The sequence below is a fragment of the Halichoerus grypus genome, chromosome 14, assembly GCF_964656455.1.
Source record: "Halichoerus grypus chromosome 14, mHalGry1.hap1.1, whole genome shotgun sequence".
Classification (NCBI taxonomy): domain Eukaryota; kingdom Metazoa; phylum Chordata; class Mammalia; order Carnivora; family Phocidae; genus Halichoerus; species Halichoerus grypus.
In genome coordinates, this window is record NC_135725.1 from 6,487,967 (window position 1) to 6,502,834 (window position 14,868).

At 42.4% G+C, this 14,868-nt stretch overlaps 1 protein-coding gene across 2 annotated transcripts in view; it reads right to left on the minus strand.

The window, feature by feature from the left end:
• The window catches only part of JAK2 (Janus kinase 2), a 151,363-nt gene extending 136,921 nt beyond the window's left edge, over positions 1-14,442 (minus strand). Inside the window, exons 1-2 of one of the 2 annotated variants that reach the window (XM_078061495.1) lie at positions 14,052-14,442; positions 13,495-13,574 (exon numbers count right to left, since the gene is read on the minus strand). The gene's annotated coding sequence lies outside the window, so the exon portion shown is untranslated. Of the gene's footprint in view, positions 1-13,494; positions 13,575-13,880 lie in introns of both variants that reach the window. The other variant, XM_036101216.2, reaches the window with a different exon arrangement.
• Positions 14,443-14,868: the final 426 nt, after the last annotated feature.

Below are 14,868 nucleotides of genomic sequence, written 5' to 3' on the forward strand. Positions count from 1 at the left end.
CATTCGTTAAGCATCTGCCTTCGGCTTAGGTCATGATCCCAGGGTCCTGGAATCGAGCCCCCCATCGGGCTCCCTGCTCGGCAGGAAGCCTGCTTCTCCCTCTCCCACTCCCCCTGCTTGTGTTCCCTCTCTCGCTGTGTCTCTCTCTGTCAAATGAATAAAATCTTTAAAAAAAAAAAAAAAAGTATTGCAATTCATATATGTTGAAAAATAAAACTGCTGAAAAGTGAAACTTCTCACTGAAGTTTGGTCACACTACTCCCAAAGTCATACTGTCTTAGTTTAAATATTCCTAGAAGCAAAACCTGATACAGGATTCAAAAGAAAGTAGATTAGTTTTGAAGTTAGGTAACAATGGCAGAGAAACAGAGAAGTGGTATAGAGAAAGGGAAGGCAGCCAATAAAACTGCACTCTTAAGCCAGCTACCACAGTGGGCTTAATCTCTCAGAAAAACTCTAGGCAACAGTATAAAACATGTCTCAGAATTACTCCACCCAAGGGAGCAAGTGTAGCATTTATACAATACCAAGCCCTGAGAGTCAGTGGCTGAGGCTGCACCCAGGAGTGTTAATTTCACAGCGCTTCTGGTGTGCCACAAGCCCTGCAAGCATGGCTTCCTACCTTTCCAAGAAGAGTCAGTAGGTTAGAGATGCAAATACGAACAGTCAGAAGTTTACTCAAGCATACTGAAGCTCCCAGGGTAGAAGGGTGGACCACTCACAGCACCAACTACAGCCATGCTATACAGTTATGCTATTATTAAAGAGAACAAACGGAGAAAAGGAGATGTGGTCTATGCTCTATTGACTACTTGGTCCAGAACTTGTTCTTCCTCAATTTCTGCTTGAAAAATGAGTTACACTATTTTTAATAACATTAATTACATGTAAACTGACTGAATTTTGTATGTTCTTTTTTTTTTTTTTTAAAGATTTTATTTATTTATTTGACAGAGAGATAGTACAAGTAGGCAGAGAGGCAGGCAGAGGGAGAGGGAGAAGCAGACTCCTCGCTGAGCTGGGAGCCCGACGCGGGGCTCAATCCCAGGACCCTGGGATCATGACCTGAGCTGAAGGCAGCAGCTTAACCGACTGAGCCACCCAGGAGCCCCAATTTTGTATGTTCTTTAAAGAGAGAGTGAACATTCTTCTTTTGTCAAAAACAGAATGTCCTCCTAACAGGGCATATGAAAAATGGAGTCTAGAAATAAAGTTATCTAGGGTGCCTGGGTGGCTCAGTCGTTAAGCGTCTGCCTTCAGCTCAGGTCATGATCCCGGCGTCCTGGGATCGAGCCCCGCATCCGGCTCCCTGCTCCGCGGGAGGCCTGCTTCTCCCTCTCCCACTCTCCCTGCTTGTGTTCCCTCTCTCTCTGTCTCTCTCTGTTGAAAAATAAATAAAATCTTAAAAAAAAAAAAGAAAAAAAATAAGTTATCTAAAATACAGGAAAATTTATTTAGGGAAAAACTTTTTTAAAAAGATAACTTTTTAAGTGTTTTATCTCATATTCACACCATCCAATCCATTATGCTGTACATTTTGTTTGAATATAAATATTAGACAAAAAAATGTTATAAAGTCAGAAATGGTAGAGATTATTATATTAAGTACATTTAGTATGAAACCATCAGCTACATTTTGTAAAGGCAGGGGTTCTGAATGCTTTAAAACCAAAGTACTTTGGTTGTGGGAGGGGAGGTATCACATACTTCAATTATCCAAAACCTAGAAATGTTTGCTAAAGAAAAAGGTCCTCTGTGAATTTGATACATTAAACCAAAAGATGGTACACAAAATGCAGTTGGTTATTTGCTGATCTTTCTTTACTTGAGCATACACAGCCTCTTTCCTTATCTAAAATATGCTTTAAAAGCTGTATAAAAGCTTTAATAGTACAAAAGGACTAATGAAGTATATGGGATAACACAAGAATCTCACTGATTAGATAGCGACATGTGTATCGCCTAATCACAAGATTAAATGCAACAGAGGTATTTTTTAAAATGCAGATCCTGTTAAATTCTATGTGAATTTGATAGGCATTGAAAAGTTCTCACCATTATGAATGGGTTTTTTGTTTGTTTTTTGGGGGGGTTTTTTTGTCTCCTTATTATTGGTAAAGATAAGCAGGTATACTTGTTGTCCATGTATATTTCTTTATGAATTGTCTGGCTTTTTCCTATTTTTTCTTTGTCGTATTTGTCATATATACATTTGTCAGAAAAATATCGTAGAAATTTACCCCATCATATATTAAAACTTACTATAAAAAAACTGTAACCAAAACAGTACTGGTATACACATAGATCAGTGGACCAAAACAGCATTCAGAAATAAATCCAAGTATATATGGGAACCTAAGGTAATAACGATGACATTTCAATACAGTAAAAAAAGATATTTGTTTACAAAAGGCACTAGCATAACTGACAGTACAACCAGAGAAAACATGTTAAACTTACACTTCATATAAAAAAAATAAATTATCTATGACAAAATAAAATACTTCCAAAATAAAGTATAAAAATACTGGAAGAATCTTTGACAGGACTTTTACCTGGAACAAAAAGCTCTGTTATACAAAATGAGAAACCCAAAACTCATAATAACAAAAGTCACACAAATTGGCTGTATGAGTCCATATTTACTTTGGCTAATAAAGTGTTTTTTAGAGACGCCTGGGTGGCTCAGTCAGTTAAGCATCTGCCTTTGGCTCAGGTCATGATCTCAGGGTCCTGGGATCGAGTCCCACATCGAGTCCCACATCAGGCTCCCTGCTCAGCGGGAAGTCTGCTTCTCCCTCTGCCTGCTGCTCCCCCTGCTTGTGCACGCGTGCTTGCACTCTCTCTCTCTGACAAATAAATAAATAAATAAACAAATAGTTTTTTTAATGACCACTTGAATTTCAATGCCTTAGGCAGAACACGGATCTCCAGTTCCCTGTGGTCTCCATTTCTCCTTACTATCTTACATAACTGGCCTTTTTATACATGTTAATGACAGTGAAGTCATTCAAGTTTTCTAAATGTACAATAAAGAAAAAGATCTATTACATTAAAAAAAAGGGGGCGCCTGGGTGGCTCAGTTGGTTAAGCGACTGCCTTCAGCTCAGGTCATGATCCTGGAGTCCCTGGATTGAGTCCCTCATCGGGCTCCCTGCTCGATGGGGAGTCTGCTTCTCCCTCTGACCCTCCCCCCTCTCATGTGCTCTCTCATTCTCTCTCTCTCTCAAATAAAAAAAAAATCTATTACATTAAATTTTCAATCTCTCTAGAGAAAAGGAACCATAAATAAAAACAAAAGATACGGACTGACAGAAAATATTTGAAATTCTTTTATCAAAAAAGGAGTAGGTATCTCCAATATCTAAGAGCCCCACAATCCTTTTGTGTGCCTAGAAAAATGACAATATATTACAACCTTCCACCAAATATATATTTTTGAGCACATATGGAATATTTATAAAAACTGACCTTAAGGAAACTTATGCTTGAAAATTTAAAAAATAACTAAAAGTAAACGTAACAAAATCTAAACATTACTTCAAAGTACATTTAACTGTTACTGAAAACAATCTCTGCAATGAGTATATGCATTTATTTCACTTTTCTATTATACTTCTCTTCAAAAATGACTTAAAACATTTTCAAATATTTGTAATATTTGTAAATACTCTAAAAACCATTGCCATTAGCTCTTGTTCTTCTTATTTGCCCCCTTAAACATTTGACATTGGATATTTTCAGTAAATTTCTTTGGTGTGTTTTAAATCCATCCACTTTAATTATTTCTATCCCAAAAAATCTTTTGTATATGTACATCATTTCCAAACCTAACATCTAAGGAGACAACAATACAGAAAATAGACTGAAAACTCACATAAAATTATAAACATTGTAATCAAAAGTTTTTTAAAGGCTGAGAAAAAAACATACGCTATGAAGTTTTAATATAATTAGGTTTAAAAATAATCAAATTAATCAGTAAAAAAAAACAGACAAAGAACATGAACAGTTATTTCACAAAAAAAACAAGTATTCCATAAAATGAAAACACGGTCAACATCATTAATAATCAGAGAAAGGTAAATAAAAATGTTTGTTTTTGCCCTATCTGACTGGCAAAGATTAAGAAGACTGGCAATACCCAGTGTTGGCAAGGATATGAAAGAAACAATATCTAAGACTCTATCCTTTTAAAAAAGATAAGAGTAATGGGATGCATATTTATGAATTCTATGAAACACTTTATAATAATGAAAAAAAATTTAAATAACATTAAAACGATTTGATAACATATTGTGTACTTAGCCAATAAAAATACTATGAAGATATTAAAAATGATAGCTTACATCATGGCTTTCATTATATCCTCAGCATTTTATTTCAGAATATTATGTGCCCAGGGGCACCTGGGTGGCTCAGTCAGTTGAGCACCCAACTCTTGGTTTTGGCTCAGGTCATGATCTCAGGGTCATGAGACTGAACCCCGCATGGGGCTCCGTGCTCAGTGTGGAGTTGGCTTGAGATTTTCTCTCTCCCTCTCCCTTTGCCCCACCCCTCTCTCACATACTCTAAATAAATAAATTAAATCTTTTTTTTAAAAAAAGTTGATAAATTTTTGAGTGAATAAAAAGAAGAGAAAATACAGACAACTCTTTCAAAGAGTTTTAAAGAGAATGGACAATGGGGCAGTAGCTTGAAGATACTGTGGAGTCAAGTAGTGGCATAAAATGGGAACTGGCAAACTTTGGTCCACAGGTCAGATTTGCCAGTTGACTGCTTTTGTAAATAAATCTTTAGAAGTCCATTCATTTATGTACTGTCTATGGTTGCTCGTGTACCACAAAGGTAGAGTTGAGTAGTTGCTGCAGAGATAATCTTGCCCACAAAGCCTAAAATATTTACTATCTGGTCCTTAATAGAAAAACTTTGCCAACCCCTATTTGTTTGGTTTTTTAAAGGCTTAAAATGTATTTTAATAAGTTGATGCTGCACCACTGCTCCATTTCTCAGAAAAACTCCAAAGGTATCAGGGACAAATCAAACATGGTACACCAATAAGAAAGAGCACAGCATAACTACCTAAGATAGGCAAGGCTAAGAGCTACTGTCCGACTCTTCAGGACACAGCAACCCTGTTTCCAAGACTGTACCAGGCCTATCAGGAAAAGCTGTGAACAGCAACATCACAGACACAAAAGGGCTGTTCCTGTGCCAACCTGTTCCAAATCAGTGATTCTCAGTCTGGCCCCCAAACCAACATTATTGGCAAGTTTAAAGGTTTAAAGGCAAGGAAGGAAAATGCTATTGGAAAGCAGAATAAAAGGAGACCCTTGTTATATAATAGCGAAAAGTTTGGCAAAACTATCACCTACGGTAACATGGGAAATGTAATGCATACCTAATGAGTTAAGGAGATTCTAGGTACAATGCTGAAGAAGCAGGTGGCTTCTTCCAGTTGCCTTTTTAGTTGAGAGAGTAGAGAGATGAACTAAAGAATGAGCCATTCACTTTTTGAATGCAATTTCAAGTAAATGTAAAGGGCTCAGAATACCCTTTTCAGCCAGCAAAGTGTTCTTAAAGTAAGAAAGAGCTTCAGGGCAAAGATTAAATCTAGAGTGGGACTGTAAGATCCACTGTTAAAACCTCAGAAAGATCTAAGTTAGTACTTCATTGATCCTTTCAGACAAAAAAATTACCTAAGGATCTTAAGGGTCCTGTTCCACAGTAGCCTCACAGGGAGCCTAAGGTAAGAAAAGGCTCCTCTAAGAGATTTGTAGGTATGGCTTTTGTCTGATAGAGTAGATTATGAACTGATACACAGGAAGTCCACAAACTTTTTAAAAGAGCTACATCAGCTTAGAATGAAAGGGACAGTAACTACCTAAAATGAGGCTTTTGGATCCTGAATGACTATAGGCAGGAAGTAAGCTCAGATGGTTACTCAGTTGCAAAGACACATCAGTTCTTTTGGGAAAAAAAGAATGATTCAGAAGGTGAAATCAACAACCAAAAGAAGCAGTCATGGCCCACTTGGAAGAACTTACAAGCAGTAGGACTGAGCCCCAGTCAAGGAACTGCCAACATGTGCCCCGCTGGGTTTCAGAATTGCTGTAGTAACTATCATATGCCTCCCTTGTCCCTCTTTTTGAACAGGAATTCTACTGCAATTAACATGTGCCTTTCCAATCTTGTATGTTAATCACATGGGGGCCTAGTCCTTGTCTCTTCACAGGTCTTGATTAAAGAGTAATAATTCTCAAGAAACCATACCCAAGGAACCTCAACAGCATCTGGACTTGACTTAGATGATGAGATACTAGATGCTGATGTCTTGATGGGATGTAAATTAGAGGTCTCCAAGGAGGGGGTTAGTGTATTTTGCATGTGAGAGGCATGTGAAGTGTGGCAAAAAAGGCAAACTATGGCAACAGTATTGTCCAGAGATGGCCAAAACAGTATCTCCCATCCCACATGTTTTCTTTCACATGTGACCAGTTAACAGGTGGAGTCCAATCCCTACCTCACCCATATTCACTGAACATTTGCTTTTAAAACCCCACTCACCACGTAAGAAAGCCAAGTACAATGAGGCTCCCATGTTGAACAGAAGTCCAGGCCCCAAGTATGCTCCAGCTAACAGCCCAGCTGAGATCTCAGTCAACAGCCTGCAGCAACTACCAAACATGGAAGTGAAGACACTTCCAGATGATTCTAGTCCCCCACCTTCAAGTTACTCCCAGCCAACATGTCTTCCCAACTGAGGTTCTAGACTTTGTGGAATAAAAACAAAGCATTCTTGGTGTACCCTATCTGAATTACTGACCCATAATATCTGTGAGCCTAATAAAATAGTTGTTTTATATCACTAAGTTTTGCAATAGCAAACAGCAATAGCAACCAGAATACATACTAATGGAAATGAGCCAGTAGAGGGAAAAATTGAGAATGCAAGAAAAAGAGGGAGAAATACAATAGCAGAGTCCATGAAGGCAAAAGGAGATGGGTTTCTCTACACAAGTAGATGGAGAAGCCTCAGATGCAACACTGACCAATTCATTAATTTTTTTTTTTTAAAGATTTTATTTATTTGACAGAGAGAGATACAGCGAGAGAGGGAACACAAGCAGGGGGAGTGGGAGAGGGAGAAGCAGGCTTCCCACGGAGCAGGGAGCCCGATGCGGGGCTCAATCCCAGGACCCTGGAATCATGACCTGAGCCGAAGGCAGACGCTTAACGACTGAGCCACGCAGGCGCCCCTGACCAATTCATTAATTTTAAAGGGGAAAAGGGCAAGGGTGTCTGGGTGTCTCAGTCAGTTAAGCATCTGCCTTTGGCTCAAGTCATGATCTCAGGGTCCTGGGATCGAGCCCAGCATGGGACTCCCTGCTAACCGGGGAGTCTGCTTCCCCCTCTCCCTCTACTCTTCCCCCTTCTCCTGCTCTCTCTCTCTCAAGTAAATAAAATCTTTAACAAATAAATGGGAAAAGGGCAGAGTATAGGCACAGATACAGGATGAGGAGGGGTGTTACTGATGGTGGATTATGTTATTTAGAAATATGGAGGTAAGCACCAGAAGACACTTAGGAAATCTGAAAGTGGTTTACTGGAAAACAGGCATCAGAATTAGGGGAGGTACAAGAGGCTGTTTTTTGCTATAAACTGTAGTAAGCCATTACTTAAGTTTATTCACATTTTACCATATGACTCCACGTTTCTAAAGTAAACAAAGTTTTTTAAAAAAAGATTAATTCCATTCCCTCATTTTCCAAATGAGGGGGAAAAAAGGCTCAATGATCACATGAGTTGCTCAAACTCATTTTGACAGCAGTTAGTCCCTATTCCCCCCTGATTTCCAAAACAGTGCACTTCTTCACATCACACTGACTTTCAAATTACAAAATACAACCTAGTGGTATTTTATTTCATAATCAGAATTTATTAAAGTCATTTAGTAAGCAATAATGAATACCCTAATCCCAAGGACTGATAGCAAAAAAGCAGGCCAAAGTATGTCCTTGGGAAATCAAAATAAGCATTCAAGCAAAACAAACAGCCCATGGACTATCTCAACCTAGTCCACCTCTGATAACTATACTGTACAGGCTTTAATAACAGATAATGCTTCCTTTTGCTCTTTCCAGCTCTCCTCATCTGAACACTCTTACCATGCTACCTTCACTTCTGTAAGTTATCTACCAAGGATTTCTCTTTCCTTTTAGAAATACCTTACCATTTTATTCAGATTTTACCAATACAAACGCACCCAGAGATCACTTGTCCAACCTGCTAGACCACTAAAGGTCTAATAAGAACCACTGAATGTCTACTCATTCAAATAATGTAAGTGTAAGGCTAATTCCCACAGGGAATAGCAGTACCTACATAGTGTGATATGAAAGGACACAGATGAATGACAGACACTGTCAAAAATACATTCCTGTCTTTATTATGCCTAAAATTCTCACTCATCTTTAGTACCAGTGATGAGAACTTTGGATAGACGTCTCCATTATTCACCCAACTGCCAAATCCAAAGGTCATCTATTATACTAGAGAGAACAAAATATTAACAGTGGCTATTTGTGCATGGGAAAAATATAAGCGATTTTCTTCTAGTTTTCTAGATTTCATGTTAGGAACATTTTTAAGGCCTTTTTTCAGTTCTAACTCTTCTCATTTCTTAGCAGTGATCAACAATGATCGACATGTTAATCATTCCCACCCTCTTAACCTACCCACACACTTGCCTCTCAGGCCAACCACTCCTTTTAGGTCTCTTTTGCTGGTTCCTCTTCTTTCACCCTGTAATTATGGGCGATCCCCAAGGCTCAATTTCAGGTCCCCTGCTCTTCTTTCTGACCACCACAACTCCAGCCTTAAATTTCTCTAGCACATTCTACTCATCTACTGCCTAGCTATCTGTTTTCACTTGACTATCCCACTGTCACCTCAAACTCAACATATCCAAAATATAAGTCCAGCCGTTTGTACCTCTTCAAACAGCTATTAATACTTTCATTCCTATCTCTGTCAGTACCGCCATTTAAAAAAGTCTAGTTCTTTCTTTGTCACTAACTAGCTGAGTAACTTTGGACACATTTTTAAATCTCTCTGGGCCTTAGATTCCTAATGCACAAAATCCATGGACTAGCCCAGATATTCTCAGATGCCCTGGCATTCCAATACTCTTCAATTTCTTATGTCATTGAGGATCGAAACTTCAAAGTCATCTTTGATTACTCCTCTTCCCCCTTACCCCCCACCACATGCTCCTTTCCTATCCAGTCTATAATGAAGTCTTATGTGACATCTCTCCAGTCCTATTTTCACTAAATCCAAACACTAGGCCTAGATTATTTTCCTAGCTCTATCACTTCTCTTTCCAATTCATACCATACACAGCGCTGGTGCCACTGTTTTTCCCAAAATACTTCCTTTAGCATGCTCTTTCTCAATCCAAACTTTCAAAGCTTCTCTGTTACCTATGGAGTAATGTACATTCTTCTCATGTTAGCACTTAAAGGCATCCATAATCTAATTCCAATCTATATTATCAACCTGCTTTCTTACTACCCTGCCATACAAACCTTCATTTCAAATTGTTTTATGTACAGTTCTGTGAAAATGTTGTGCATAATCTGCTTCTGTTTACCATCTGTACAAGGTCTTCCTCTTATGCAAAATCAAATCGTGCCTCGTTTTGATTTTACCTCCCCTCTGGAGCCTTCCCTGCTCACTTCAACTCTAAGTGGTCTCAAATATCTATAACTTTTATTATTTATCTTACCTTCCCAGTTACATTTTAAGTTCTCAATTAAAGGAACCTATTTTATATCTTTCTGCATCTCTTTGAACATAGCAAAGTACCTTCTACATTGTAGATATTAATAAATATTTGTTTGGTGACTGACTGAAGTTCCTGTCTAATACACAACATTTACTGAATGCTCCTCATGTGTTCAGCACTCTGTGTATGTGTTCCTCACAGCAAATACAATCAACTAGAAAAGATAAGGTTAACACTAGAGAAATAATTATCAAACAACCAAATCAGGATATATAAATAAACTATGTGAAGATCCTCTGTGACTTAAAAGAACAATAGAAATATAGAAAGGAAAAGGTAATATTTAGTGAGAAACAGTTTCAGAAATGAGGGAGAATTTTAACTGGGAGTATAGTCATAGTAATAGTAGTAATAATAATAGTGATAACAATTATTAATAATTAATAAACAATAATTAATAATTACAATAATAAAAGCTAAGACTTAAGGTGTGCTTAATGTGCCAGGCATTGGTCTTGAAGACTTTCCATGTATTAGTTTACTTCATTCTCACTACAACCCTATGGAAAAAGTACTACAGTCATCCTCGTTTTTTCAGATGAGACTGAGGCTCTACTTCATTATGGAATAGTGAGTGGTACAGATACAGAACTGGACTTGGTGGAAGAAGGATGGAAAACATAAACGGAAGTTAAAAGCTGAAATAAGCATAACTATTATTAGAAAATATGGAAAGCAGCTTGAAGACTGCAGCAGAGAATGCTCCTTGAGGGTCCTTAGACTAAAGGCTGAATAAACAGGGCAGGAATAATGACCAAGTATCCTGAGAGCCAAGAAGAGGAAGTTAAATTTAACAAGTAGAGTGTGCAAAGCCACTGAAGATCTGGGGACAAAGAAATGCCACAATAAGGAGTATTAGTGACATTTCTATTGTAGATAAACAGAAGAAAGAGATGCTGGATTCTGAGAGGCTGATTTGACTTTCAATAATCTAGGCTGAGGAAATAAGTCCTGGGGGTAAACTAGGTAAGCAGAGCTATGAGGGACAAAAGATACATGGACAGGACATGTTGAATGGCTTAATACAAGAGGTGAATGAAAGAGGTAGTTTAATGATGATACCTAATTTATTATTTTTTTAAGATTTTATTTACTTAAAAAAAAAAGATTTTTACTTATTTGACAGAGAGAGAGAGAGAGAGAGAGCACAAGCAGGGGGAGCGGCAGGCAGGAGAGGGAGAAGCAGGCTCCCCGCTGATCAGGGAGCCTGATGTGGGGCTCGAACCCAGGACCCTGGGATCATGAGCTAAAGGCAGATGCTTAGCCGACTGTGCCACCCAGGCGTCCCAGATGATACCTAATTTAAAGCCTATATGAGCAGGACAGAAGGAAATTCCAAAGGGGTATAAAAATGATGATTTTTCATTTGGGGCATGGTGAGTTTAGGAGACATTCAAAAATACTAGAAAAGCAGGACTGGAAAAACCAGGAAGTGACTAGAAAAACAAATAAGCAATAGAATTTGTTTTAAAATGAAAGAACTGGGCAGATGTTATAAAGATATTAAATAGGAGAGGAAATATACTAAGCCATGATCAGCTGGTACTAGCTTTGTATCAATAATTTTATCAATAATTGTATCAATACTTTTGGTGGGGACAGGAATCAGTTAGGCACCAACATTAAAAAATGCAGTTTTTCCATTTAAAAAAATTTTTGTGTGTATCAGAAAAGTCAACCAAAAGCTAAGGCAAAAGTCCCCAAACTTTCTCCATTCAGGGAGTTCTTAGTTTTAGTAGTATTTTCACAGGACTCCTAGGCCAAAAGAAATACTTCAGTGGGTGAATTCAAACCATTTAATATCCTTACAACTTAGTGCTTGTCTGGCCTTGTACAACTTCTGGGAATCAAACCGGACAACATCACACTCTGATTTCCTGTACCACATTGATTCTCATGCAGTAGCTGCTTTTTATCAGAGCAATCTCTAAAAAAACAGCTTTGTAAAGACAGGGCATTGTAGAAAGGAATGTGTCGATTTAATGTTGAAACGGTGAACTACCTCAAACTAATAGTTCAAGCCTGAGTTCACTGCTGCTCTGGGGCACCTCAGCACACAGTTTGGGAAACTGGGAGCAAAGGCAAGGGGCCTAAAAAGAGAAAAAAAAAAATGTAAGAGGGGAGGAGCAGAAGAAAGTTCTTAGCACAGTTAACCACAAGAGGGCAGCCCAATAGCTGGTAGAGGCGGCACAATGGTGGGGGGAGGGGTGTCAAGGAGAGATAAGAGCGGAACCTTTCCATAAAAAGGCTCCAAGACCTCGTTGACCAGTTCAAGACCGGTAAGTGCTTTTTCTCCTTCTACTAAAGAGGAAGAAACACTGGTCTCTGGCAGACCACCTTATGCAGAGTGATTCAGCCCTTCTCTAAATCTCCTTTGCCTGCCCGGCCCACGACAGCAGCCAAGACTTCACAGCAGCCAAGCAATGTACCACTTCCCCTGCATAATCTTACTGAATCGTCACAACGACCTTTTAAGAAAAGTGAGGCTCAAAGACATTTTAAATAATACAACTATTAAGTGGCAGGAACACCAGGATTCAAACCCAGATGTGACTCCAGAGCCGATGCGCTTCCCTATTCTGCCTCAAGAGCATCCCCCTTTCAGCAACAGCCAGGAAGCAGAGAAGAGATACCATGTTCCCTTCCCATACCTGAGACACCCGTCTCTGTCACTAGGAAAGCCCAGTATATGAAACGAACTGTTCTGTTTGTTTTAATTTTAATTTTAACATGCTATGAACTCCAAACACAGGGCATTCAGGTCGAACAAAAACAAGGTTCACATTCTTATGTAGTCAGCAAGGACTGCAGCTTCCTGTACTATGAAGGCAAGTGCTGGACACATGCAGTTGACGGTACGTTACACTCTAACAGACACGTCGCACACGCAAGCTAGTGATTTTCACACTCGTGATAAAAGGTGAAGGGAGTGGGGAAAGAGAGGTCAAAAGCTGATTATTCATCTTCAAATCTGCTGGGTGTTGCATAGGATATTTGCAGGAGCCCAACGACTCACTTGTACAAACCTATTAAGAAACCAAAAGCAATTGTCGTCTCTCGTATTCCCACTTCCAGTTTCCTTCTCCACATTTCTCCTCCCCTCTATGACATAGTCAGCCGCTTCTGTCCTTTCATTCAGAGAAAAGGAGTTTCTCCGGACTGATTAACCACCACCGGAAAGCAAACTGGGTAAATTCAACCGACACAGCAAACTCAGGCAGATAAAACCACCCAGGAAGCATTCAATGTGGTAGCAGAAACCCCGCAAGAACAGCTAACGTGTTCTCTCAATAGGTATCTCTTATTACTTGAAAACGTTCCTCCTTGAAAGATTAACAGTCTCTGGCTGCTCGAGGAGAAAGGGTAACTGGCAACGCGTCTTCTGCAGAGCCTTGCGACTTGTACGATCAGAGGAGCAAGCAGCAGCGAATGCCTCTTAAAGGATCCCAGAGAGCAACAGCGAGCACCCCGAGTCGCCCTCCCGGACCAGCATTCTAAGTTCGGCACTGCCATTTGCAGAGGAGTAAACCGCCAGGAGCCCTGCCTGTCTACACACGCTCCCGCCTTCCTACGCACGCACTCCCGGCTCGCCACACTCGCTTCCCCGCCGCCGCACAGCCCAGCAGCCGGGATCGCAAACCCACCTTCGCGGGAAGGGGAGGAAGGGCCTTTTTCTTCAGAAGCGCAACAGTTCACATCTTGTTCCCTCGCCTGCTTCTGAAACCTAAAAAAAAGCAGCAGCCGTTATTACCGCAGAAATCCAGGGGAAATAGATGCTCCTCCCTAGGCTGTCCCGACGTCGAGAACATTTTGAAGAGCCGTGAGGGGAGAGGGATGGGGGATACGAGCACACAGGGATGCAAACAGCAACAGCAAGCACGCCGTGGCCGGCTTCCCCTCCAAGAGGAAGGCTTTCTCGCCGAGAAGTTTACAGCCACGAGCGGGGGCACAGCGGGGGTCAGGGGGCGGGAGGGAGGTGGACGGTCGACCGCGGCCCCCCACCCAGAGACCACGCAGCAATCGCACGCACCAGCTGCACCGATCCCGCGGCGAGGACGCGCCCCCAGGCCCGCAGGGGCTGCTCCGACCCGGCGCCCGCGGCGGGCCGAGATTCGCGGAGCCCCCGGCGTGGGCAGGGGTCCAGGCGTCCGCCAGGCTGGGCCCTCCCGGGCCCTCCCGCGCGGGGTCGGCTCCCACTCACATCCCTGGCCGGCGAGCCCCGGGCCTGTGCCCGCGCGGCCGCAGCAGCTCTCCGCCCCGACGCGCGCCGCGAGTCCGGGCCCAGGGCCGAGCGGCCGAGGCGGCGGCACCAACTCCGGAGCGCGCCGGACGCCGGCCCAGCCTGTCAGCGCTCAGGGAAGCCGTTGGCCGCGGCCGCCGCTACCCCTTCGGCTCCTCTTCCTCTCTCCTTCCTCCAGCCCACACCACTCCCACTTCGGGCAGCCGGGAAGCCCGTCGTCACGGGCGCCGTCTCCACCCTCTCCCGGGCCACACCGGCTTCTCAGCGCCTCGGGCGATACTGGCTCGGACGCCCTCTTTGCGTCGGAATCGGCCTCCACTCAGGCGGCACGTTCACTGGCGACTGAGGCGGACCCGCGGGCGGGGCGGGGCGGGGCGGGGCGGGGGCGGGACCCGGCCGCGCGCCCCCGGACTGCGCGTGCGCGCGCGCGCCGAGCCGCCGCACCGCCCTTCTCCGGGCACGCGCGCGCCGCCGGGCTCGCCGGAGCCGACCTGGGCTTCCCGGGAAGTCGGCGGGAGCGCGCGGAGAGTCCCGGGGCGTTCCCTGGGAGTGAACGCGCGGGGAAGTCGAGCCAGAGCTGGCTACCTGGGCCCCAGAGCCCGCAGGAGCCTGGCGCCGGCGCTAGGCCCGGCCCTCCCCAGATGGGCGTGTGTGCGGCCGCCGCCCGCCGTGGAGGCGGCTGGGAATGAGTCAGCCAGGCCGGGAAGGCGCCCCCTGCACGCAGCCTGGCACCACAACGCTATCCTCCAGTGCACTGGTGTTCGTTCCCCTTCTGCTT